The sequence below is a fragment of the Psammomys obesus genome, unplaced genomic scaffold, assembly GCF_907164565.1.
Source record: "Psammomys obesus unplaced genomic scaffold, mPsaObe1.curated_primary_1811, whole genome shotgun sequence".
Lineage (NCBI taxonomy): Eukaryota > Metazoa > Chordata > Mammalia > Rodentia > Muridae > Psammomys > Psammomys obesus.
The window spans coordinates 19757419-19768373 of NW_026593286.1; positions in this window are offsets into that span (position 1 = coordinate 19757419).

Below are 10955 nucleotides of genomic sequence, written 5' to 3' on the forward strand. Positions count from 1 at the left end.
GCCTGTGTCCACTTTCTTGATTATCTTCTTTAGGTGTGTAGATTTCATTATGTTTATCATATCTTGTAGGTCTATATAAGCGAGTATATACCATGTTTGTCTTTCTCCTTCTGGGATACTTCACTCAGAATGATCTTTTCTAGATCCCACCATTTGCCTGCAAATTTCATGATTTCCTCCCTTTTGATTGCTGAGTAGTATTCCATTGTGTAAAAATACCACAATTTCTGTATCCATTCCTCTGTTGATGGACATCTGGGTTGTTTCCAAGTTCTGGCTATTACAAATAAAGCTGCTACAAACATGGTTGAACAAATGTCCTTGTTGTGTACTTGAGCAAATTTTGGGTATATACCTAGGAGTGGTATAGCTGGGTCTTGAGGTAGCACTACTCCTGATTGTCTGAGAAAGTGCCAGATTGACTTCCAAAGTGGTTGTACCAGTTTACATTCCCACCAGCAATGGAGGAGGGTTCCCCTTTCACCACAACCTCTCCAGCATGTGTTGTTACTTGAGTTTTTCATCTTGGCCATTCTGATGGGTGTAAGGTGAAATCTCAGGGTTGTTTTGATTTGCATTTCCCTAATGGCTAATGAGGTTGAGCATTTCTTTAAGTGTTTCTCTGCCATTTGATGTTCCTCTTTCGAGAATTCTCTGTTTAGCTCTGTTCCCCATTTTTTAATGGGATTACTTGGTTTGTTGCTTTTCTGCTTCTTTAGTTCTTTATATATACTCAATATTAGCCCTCTGTCAGATAAAGGGTTGGTGAAGATTCTTTCCCAATCTGTAGGCAGTCGTTTTGTTTTGATGACTGTGTCTTTTGCTTTATAGAAGCTTTTCAGTTTCATGAGGTCCCATTTATTGATTGTTAGAGCCTGTGCTGTTGGTGTTCTGTTCAGGAAGTTGTCTCCTGTGCCAATGAGTTGTAGGCTGTTCCCCACTTTTTTTTCCAACTGATTTAGAGTATCTGGTTTTATGTTGAGGTCCTTGATATACTTTGACTTTAGTTTTGTGCAGGGTGATAAATATGGATCTATTTTCATTTTTCTGCATGTAGACATCCAGTTGGACCAGCACCATTTGTTGAATATACTGTCTTTTTTCCATTGAATGGATTTGGCTTCTTTGTCAAATACCAACTATTCAGAGGTGTGTGGGTTTATTTCTGGGTCTTCTATGTGGTTCCATTGATCCTCCTTTCTGTTTCTATGCCAATACCATGCAGTTTTTATTACTGTTGCCCTGTAGTACAGCTTGAGATCGGGGATGGAGATACCCCCAGATGATCTGTTGTTGTACAGGATTGTTTTGGAGATTCTGGGTTTTTTGTTTCTCCATATGAAGCTGAGAATCTTTTTTTCAAGGTCTATAAAGAATTGAGTTGGTATTTTGATGGGAATTGCATTGAATCTGTAGATTGCTTTTGGCAGGATGGCCATTTTCACAATGTTAATCCTACCAATCCATGAGCATGGGAGATCTTTCCATCTTCTGAGATCTTCTTCGATTTCTTTCTTCAGAGACTTGAAGTTTTTCTCAAACAGGTCTTTCACTTGCTTGGTTAGAGTCACACCAAGGTACTTTATGTTATTAGTGGCTATTGTGAAGGGTGTGGTTTCCCTAATTTCTTTCTCAGCCTTTTTGTCTTTGGTGTACAGGAGGGCTTCTGATTTTTTTGAGTTGATTTTGTATCCTGCCACTTTGCTGAAGGTGTTTATCAGCTGAAGGAGTTCTCTGATTGAATTTTTGGGGTCGCTCATGTATACTATCATATCATCTGCAAATAGTGACACTTTGACCTCTTCCTTTCCGATTTGTATCCCCTTGATCTCCTTTAGTTGTCTTATTGCTCTGGCTAGGACTTCAAGTACTATGTTGAAGAGATATGGAGACAGTGGGCAGCCTTGTCTTGTCTCTGATTTCAGTGCAACCCACGCATTTAACTGAAACAGTAAACCATAGCAAGCACCGTTTGAGGAATAACAGGAACTTTTTTTTTGAACTCAACTTTCTGTATAACTGTATCTAATCTAAAGTATTTATAAAACAGCTCATTGGAGTCCCTATTTGTTACAGATTTCTGAGTTTGTTGTTGGGACCACAAAAACAGGCCTTTTTTTTTTTTTTTTTCTTTTCTTTAAAACTGTTGTAATCTCTGGGTGCACTTTGCTTTAAACAAAACGTAATCCGAGGTGAGCCCTGTGACGCTTGTGTAGTGCTAGGACAAGACTTTTTTCAACACCAGCGTGGATCTGCAGCCCATTGGGCTGAAATGTGAATGAGGATTTGTCAGCCTGTGGTGACGGTAACATTGCCAGATGAATCTTCTACAGAAATAGTTCAACTTTATTTTCAGCATTTAGTGGCGAAAGCTATCGCTGCACCAATGGTAATACATTTCCGGTTTAGCGTAAACTAAGGACGTCTTCTAGTTGTGCATGGACGCTGGCAACTTTGTCAGCTCTGACAGTTGTTTAAATATGTAATGTTAAGCTTAGGTTAAAAAAAGCTGGTTAATAATTGGTGTCCCATAGTGAGGGGAACAAGGACTATTTCTAACAGGAACTCAATGACTGGCTCTTTGGCCTCCCCACCCCCCAAGGGAGGAGCAGTCCTGTTAGGCCACAGAGGAGAGCTTTGCAGCCAGTCCTGAAGATACCTGATAAAACAGGATCAGATGAATGGGGAGGAGGTCCCCCCCCATCAGTGGACTTGGCAAGGGGCACAGTGGAGATGAGGGAAGGAGGGAGGGCCTGGGAGGGAATGAGGGATCGGGACACGGCTGGGATACAGAGTTAATCAAATGTAACTGATAAGAAAAAAATAAAATTAAAAAAAAAGAAAAAAAAAGTTCACACAGCTATGAGTACCATTTAAAAAAAAAAGCTGGTTAATATGGGTCTTTTGCCATTTGCTTTAGAGGGCCAAGTTCAATTTTAGGAGAAATGGTAGTGGTGATTAGGAGAGGTGGCCTTTGGCTCATCTTTCAGTAATACAGTAGGGCAGATGCATTCTTCACTCACATAAAGAATCAGCCCTTTCTTGCCTTGTGTGTGTTTCCATCTGCCAATGATGACTAGGCGGTTTTCAACAAGAAGGAAGGTGACTGCTGTGACCAGCACTTTTGAAAGGCTGAGACATGATGGACTAAAATTAAAATAAAGGGATTGGATTAGACCTAAAAGGTTCATTCATTCAACAAGCATTTACAGACCATCTACTATGTAATGTACATTTAAATATCTTCTGAAAACATTAAGATGAGGGGGTAGAGTTTAGGCAAAAAACAAAGCAGAGCAAAATAAGAAAACCCTTTCCCAAAATATCTGTTAAGACAGAGTCAAGATTATGTAAAGTGGATGTCAGTTGCTTGCCAAAAAACTTTTTCTTCTGGCTTCCTTATATAAGAATACTGTGGTGATGGTAAGACATTACTGACCCACTTGATAGATATGAAACTGTTGCTCAGAAAAATCACAACCTGGATTTGGGGAGGTCATCAACCCCAAATGTCCCAAGTGGTGGTCCCCGTGTAGAAGCTTAGCTCCTAGCTTTATGTAGTTTTTGCCTCACATTGTAACAAAGCTGGTCAATGTAACCAGCAACGTACTGAAGAAAATTGAGGTGGCTTCCATCTTGGGCTCTCACTTTTCCTCTCTCTTGGATCAGTAACTCAGGAAGTGCCAGATACAAATCTGTGAACAGATGTACAGGGAGGTCCCAGTGATCAGAAACTGGTTTCCAGCCAACGGCCATGAAAGCAAGCTTGAAAACACACTCCATGCTTTTTGTTTTATTTCGCGTTTTGAGACAGGGTTTCTCTGTGAAGCCCTGGCTGTCCTGGAACTTACTCTGTAACGAGGCTGACCTCAAACTCAGAGATCTGCTTGCCTCTGCCTTCTGAGTGCAGAGTCCTGGCATTAAAGGTGTGTACCACCACTACCTGGCCAGACTCCGTTCTTACTCAGTTCCTTAGATGAGGGCTTCATAGACTTTTTCCACTTGTGATCTCTTTTTGCCTGAGAAATTTTTATGGAACATTGGATATATAGGTATATAAAATAACTGCACAGATATTTACTGATAATCAATTGATTAAAATAATTCTTTGGCATATGAATAATTTGTTAAAGGTAAAAGAAAATTTACTAATCAGGAACATTTACTTGTTTGTTTTTTCATAAAAAATTAAATCTTGGCTGAATAGTTGATATTGTAGAATACGCAAGGAATAAGACAAAATAAGAAAATCCTTTCCTAAGATATTTACAAGCTAAAGAAAGTTCAACATTACGCAAAATGGATATAAAACATCTTTACTGTCTTTCAGAGTTCATCAGTAGTTTGATTTTATAGTTGCCATTGCTGAGAATTTCATTTCACATAAAAACATGGCAACAGATTGTCAGAAGTATATTTTAGGTCATTTGAAGAACCATTGGAAATTGTGCTCTAATTCCTTGCCAAAATTAATTTAACAAAATTTTAAGCGAAATTTAAGTCAGCGACTCAACCAGCAGTTTCAGAAAAGAAACATTCTAATACAGCACAATCCAAAGATGGACGAATTTGAGTCTCACATGGTGAAGAGTTCCAGCGGGAAGCTATTACAAGCCTTTGTTTCCCATAATTAAGCCGATATGTCTCTACAAGGGTAGAAGAGACAGTGTGTGTACAGGAAGAGCACCGTGGCTCAGACAATCTGATAGTCTTCACTCTGAGCCCATGTGTCCTGTGTAGTATGCATTAGCATTGCATGTCACGATGACATACATGCACAGCGCAAAGGTTCACATGAAGGTGCACGTGTTGTGTATTCGGAATGGAGGTTGGGGTGAAGCACAGAAGAGCAATGCCAGCAACGCCGTAGATTTGGTACACATTGGATCGTGAGCTAATTTTGGATGTTGCATGCCCAGAAAACGTTTACTGCTGCCAAAGTTTCCATGCCCCTCTGTAGTAGGGTATACAACCCATTACAGGCGGTGAGTAGCGCAGCCCAATAAGGTGTCTTTCAGGTGATTGTGGTCTCTCGGGACTCTCTTACTACAGCCTCAGCAGGTGCCTTGAGCCAGGTCCTTAGTTAAGCTTCTCCTGGACTTGGGACTCATAGAAATTGTGAGGTAATAAATGTTTGCAATTTAAACTTGTAAGTTTGGAAGTACTTTATTACACAGCCAGTTCAGGTTTGAAATTATGTCAGACTAGGAATATATAAAAGGTGCAAGGCCCAGAGGCATTCTGACAATTATGCGTGATTTATTTACAATCAACACGACGGACTCTGGTCTAACCAGTTTGGTTTGATTCACAACAGATGTTGGGCATAAATCTAACCTGGTGGCGGGGCAGAGGAAACAACCCCCGGTTTTCTGTTCTAAACTAGTGGCCTATTTTCCACTTTTCCTATTCTAAAACTCTCCTAGCTAGGGGCATAATGTGTTAACTTTATTTAATTGCATAAGTGAGGGCTTTACAGCAATGAATTATGCAGGTAATAACCTAGTAAAAGAGAACATTTTGAGAATACTTTACTATTTATTTATCTTCCCATTTCTATGTGTATGTAATTATGTCTGAGTAATTCATGGATAAACACAAGGAGCATAATTCATACTTCAAACAGCTATGTTTTCTTTTCAGTACTGATTTAAAAAATAGTACATATTACAGCCAGTGACTTTAAAAAAAAATTCAAACAGGGTCTCTTTAGGTGCCACTGAGATACTTTGAACATACAATCCTTCTGCCCAGTTCTCTGAGTGCTGGCATTTCACCTTGCTCAGCTAAATGTGATTGGGTATAGAAATCCAGTTTTGTATAGTATCTTTCTAGAAGGATTACCAAGGAGTCATTGGGCCCTAAGCATGGTTTTTATATTTAATGGTGCCAATCTTGGGAAACAAAGCAATGTGTAGAAGCCTGTAGAGACAGCTGTTACAGAGTTGAAAGGATGGCCTACCATGAAGTCAAAAATTTAATACTGATTTTAGAGCTGATGTGGGATGAGTGTGTGAGACACACACACAAAGAGAGAGAGAGTGAAAGAGAGAGAGAAATTTGGCAGGCAACTATTGATCCCCAACATGTTATTTCCAAACCCCAAGAATGTATCCCAATATTTACCCACATGCTCAGGTCAAACTCCTTAAAGTCCCTCTTACCTACTTTCTCTCAAAAAGTAATATCACAGACTTAATATGTCAACAAATTTTGTCAATAAAAAAATAAAAATAATCAAAAAGTAATCACAAAAGTAGCTTTTAAAATGTGCACGGAATCCAACTACTTTATACTACCACTAAGCAGGCCTGGGCCTTGTAGTTTCTCTTGCATTGTTGATTCCTGTTCAGATGGACCCTGTATTTCTATTCTTGCCTCCTGCGGTTCATAGAACAGCCAGAAAGTGATTCTTTAGTGAGTGGATTTACTCAAAACACACCTCCACACTGAGTTCCAAAGGGAGCTGAAGTTGGATACCTTGCAATAGTAGCTAGTGCTTTTAACGATGGAGCCGTCTTTTCGGCCCCACTATTTCTATTTTTAAAGGACAATTTATGCACACTGTGGGCATGGTGCAGGGCTCTGCAGCTCATGCACAGCGTACCACGATCGGATGAGCGCAGTGAGGACAGCTATCATCACCGTCGACACTGATTATTTCTCTGTGCGGGGAACTCTGACAGTCCTTCCAGAGAGCTATCTTGACCTACTCAACTTATGTCAGCTGTAGTTGTTTTACTGCCCCAGAACTCCAGGCTCTTTTGCCCTTGCTCAACTACACCCCTGCTGGACTAGAGTTAAACTGAGCGATTTTTGACACGCAGAGCTGGATTGCTGAGTGCTTAGGGGTGGTGAGATAGACCAGCTACGGGGTGGGGGTGGGTATTCTCCCATACGTAAACTGTCTTCAGTCTTTCCCTCTTTCTGTGTGAGATTATCAGTGAGACACCTGCCAATGGCCTTTGAAGTGTGGGCTCAACCATAGCCTTTACAATCGCAGTATCTTTTGAAGAAGTAGAAAGATTGGAATTAAGCTCAGACATGAACTTGAATGGGAAAATCGTGCTGGTGAGAGACCCAAGACAGGACCTATCTCTAGATGCCACTCTTCTGTGGCAGCTCTTGTTTCCCTCTGGGCCAATCAGTGGATAATTCCCAGGGCCAACAGGCACCACCTACCGAAGCTATGCCTGCTGAGTGGCCCCAGCAGTCAGTTGTCTTTTCCTGTCAGGGTTTGGACTTCCTGGATCTGTCAGGACACAAAGGGACTAGAAAGTTTGAGTCTGGCAATGAGTGAGATGGGCAGTGTGCTGTGTGAATCTTCGGGAGCACAAGATGTCCTTTGTAGCCTTCTGGAGGGAGTGTCGTGACAGGTGCCCTGTTGTGTGGAAACCAGGGAAATGACTCCATTGCATCACAGCCTTACCGAACACCTGAGGAGCAAGAGCATCTACCCTAGGGAGGTGTTGATTGTAATCACTGTGGGAATGGGAAGTGGAAATTTTGACAAATTATTTTAGGTATATTTCAGTATACCTATCGTTTCTCTAAAGGAAAACACAGAAACTGGGCTCAGAAAGAATTTTCTTGAGGATGCAAACTATGAAAATATGTGGCAAGCGTGACCTCAGAAATGAAATTGTCAGAGGATTACCAAAGGAAAAAAGAAGCAGAAGGAATGAGAGGAGTTGGCTTCACGTACCGGATAGAAGTGCAGGCATGACGGAAGAAACGGCCTGATGTGTGGGCAAAGTCTTTTTTTTTTTTTTTTTTTTTTGTCTGAATGTGTAAGAGTTTAAAATGTGTAAGATAATTTACGAGCTGCCTCCAGAGGCGGCTGTGGTCCAGAGACAGAGTATTTACCTGGCAGGCAGGAGGCCCTGGCTTCATACCACTACACTACCCAAACCAAAGCAAGCCAAACAAACACAAGAGCACCTCAAACACCCACACAGCAGAGCCCCCAACCTCCTTGAGAGTTTGATAAGAGGCCAGGGACAAATAAATGTTAGAAACCTTACTACTTTATGTACAGTTTTCTGTTGGAGGTAGTTTTGGAAATTAAGAAATGAACATGATTGATGGGAGAAGGAAAATGTGTATTAAAGAAAGAATAATGATATGAAGATATCAAGGAATACAGAGATTGGGCTTCTAGGCAGAAGAGAGGAAAAATGAGGGGAGGAGAGAGGAGGAGAGGGGAAGGGAAGGGAAGGGAGGGGAGTGCAGGGGAGAGGAGGAAAGGAAAGGAGAAGAGAGGAAGAGGTAGAGGAGGGGAGGGGAGAGGAGAGGAGAGAAGGGGAGAGGAGGGGAGAGGAGGGGAGAGAAGGGGAGAGAAGGGGAGAGGAGGGTAGAGGAGAGGAGGAGACCTGAGCTGCAGACCCTAAAACTACAGAAAAGGGAAAAGGGATTCGGTGGTTTCAGTACTCTTTAGAATAGTTTTGACGGCTGGGGAATCCCTCAAGCCCTGTAATACAGTGGTTCTCATCCTGTGTGCTATGACTCTATTGGAGTTGAATGACCTTTTCACGGGAGTGGCAATATCTGGTATCCTGTATATCAGATATTTACATTATCGTTGATAACACTACCAAAATTACATTTATGAAGTAGCAATGAAATAACTCTACGGTAGAGGGTCACCAGAACACGAGGAACTGTGTTAAAGAGTCACAGCAGCATCAGGAAGGCTGAGAACCACCGCTACAATAACTAATGGAACCAGGTTCAGCTGAAGCTCTAACTTTTTGCCTGTTTGTTTTTGTTTTTTGGGACAGTGTTTCTCTGTGTAGCCTTGGCTGTCCTGGACTCACTTTATGTAGACCAGGCTGGCCTCAGAGATCCTCCTGCCTCTGCCTCCCTGAGTGCTGGGATAATAGGCACATGTAACCACTCCTATGATATAAGAATGATGGACATTCTTAGCTTTCATTAGTTTAAAAAGTACCAAGGAGCATTCATGGCTTATAGTTAGTGTTACACTTGACACACTTCTGTAGGCTCGTACCATTATGGGAGCTATCGACTCGGGGGACTTAAGGGTGTTCAAGCATGGTCATGGGGCAGGTGAATTTGTACTACTTTAGCTAGATTTCCATTAGTTTTCTGTGAACCTGGAGGCAGGAGCTGATGACGCAGAGGCTGTGGGGGAGTGCTGCTCCCTGGCTTGCTCCTGATGGCTTGCTCAGCAGGCTCTTTTATAGAACCCAGGACCACCAGCCCAGGGATGGCACAATCCACAATGGGCTGAGCCCTCTCCTATTAATGACTAATTAAGAAACTGACCTGCAGCCCAATCTCATGGACGCATTTTCTCAACCGAGGCTCCCTCCTCTCAGGTGACTCTAGCTTGTGTGTCAAGTTGACATAAAACTAGCCAGTTCATGCACTTACTGAAACTTGTTTTCATCAGCTTCGTATTTGGACATGCTGAGATAAGTTTATGAAGCTTATTTGTTGTAACCACATTTTAAACTATGATGTTGATTTTGCTTTTCTTTCAAATTTTAAATACAATTCCCGAAATGTATTTTTTTTTTCCTTTTTCTTTTGTCCCTTTCTATCTCTAGCTACCCAGATACAAAACTGCAAGTGTTATTATACAATTCTCTACAAATTATTGCAGGTACAAATGCATTATTTCAAAATATATATACAACTTGCATACAAGTTGATAACATGGATGAGGCTTTTATTTAATCAGAAGTGTAGCAGAGCCAATGTAAATGAGCGTATCAAACCGACATATATGGTAAGTAAAACAATAAATAAAACCCGAAATTAGATTGCTAAATCATATGCAAATCTGGCTAGTGCTTCTACGTGGCAATGGACCCAGACTTGCAGAGTTAGCTCCTCTACTGCCAGAGATTATTTATTTTTAGTCACTAGTCTTTTAAATTTAACTTCACAGGCCCTAAGTGACAGTCACCAGTACATAAGGTGTCCTGCGGATGGACCCGAAGTAGACTTGTTTACAAGATAGTAAGAGATAGCAGTAGAGCTGGCTGAACCCCTCAGAGGCTGCAGACTTGGGAGGCTACAGGACCTCCATGACAGCGACGGGATGACCCAGAGGAGTCCCAGTGAAGATACAATATTGATGGTGTCACAGAAGCCAGAGCTCTCTGGCCAGACTGATGATGACTCATTGCCATGAACATTTGCAAGTGAAGATGTGTGGACAGATGAATATGCCGTGGGGCACACTGTGACACGCTACGGCTTCCATGTTGAGGCGTTTTCTATGCTTTGGTTTTTTGTTTTGGTGGTAGTGGTTTGCTTATTTGTGTCTGCTTTATTGGGGGGGAGGTTGCAAGGGCGAAGGGCAGATATGAGGGGACAGGGAGATGAGGGGGACTGGGAGATGAGGGGGACTGGGGTGCATGACGTGAAAGTCAGAAAACAGAACTTTAAACAGGATGTGATGGTGCACATCCTTTTTTTTTTTTTTTTTTTTTTTTTTTTTTTTTTTTTTTTTTTTTTTGAGACAGGGTTTCTCTGTGTAGCCTTGGCTGTCCTGGACTCATTTTGTAGACCAGCCTGGCCTTGAACTCACAGAGGTCGTCTTGCTGGCTCATGCCTTTAATCCCAGCACTCTGGAGAATCTCTGTCTTGAAAAACAAAACAAACAAAAAATCCAAACAAACTCAAAAACAAATAAACAAACAAAAAAAACCCAAAACAAAACAAGCCAGAATTGGAGCAGGAGATGGCTCCCTCAGTCAGGTGCGGTGAGGATCTGCTTGTGACCCCACTTACATAAAAGGTAGGCATGGTGGCGTGAACCTGCAGCCCGAGAGCTGGTGGCACCGGGACAGGTTATTCCTCTAAGTGTGCTGAACAGTCCAGTCTAGAGGAAACTGTGAGCTACAGGTTCAAAACTTAAGGTGGAGTATGATAGAGGAGGATAGCCCTGATCTGAACACACACACACACACACACACACACAC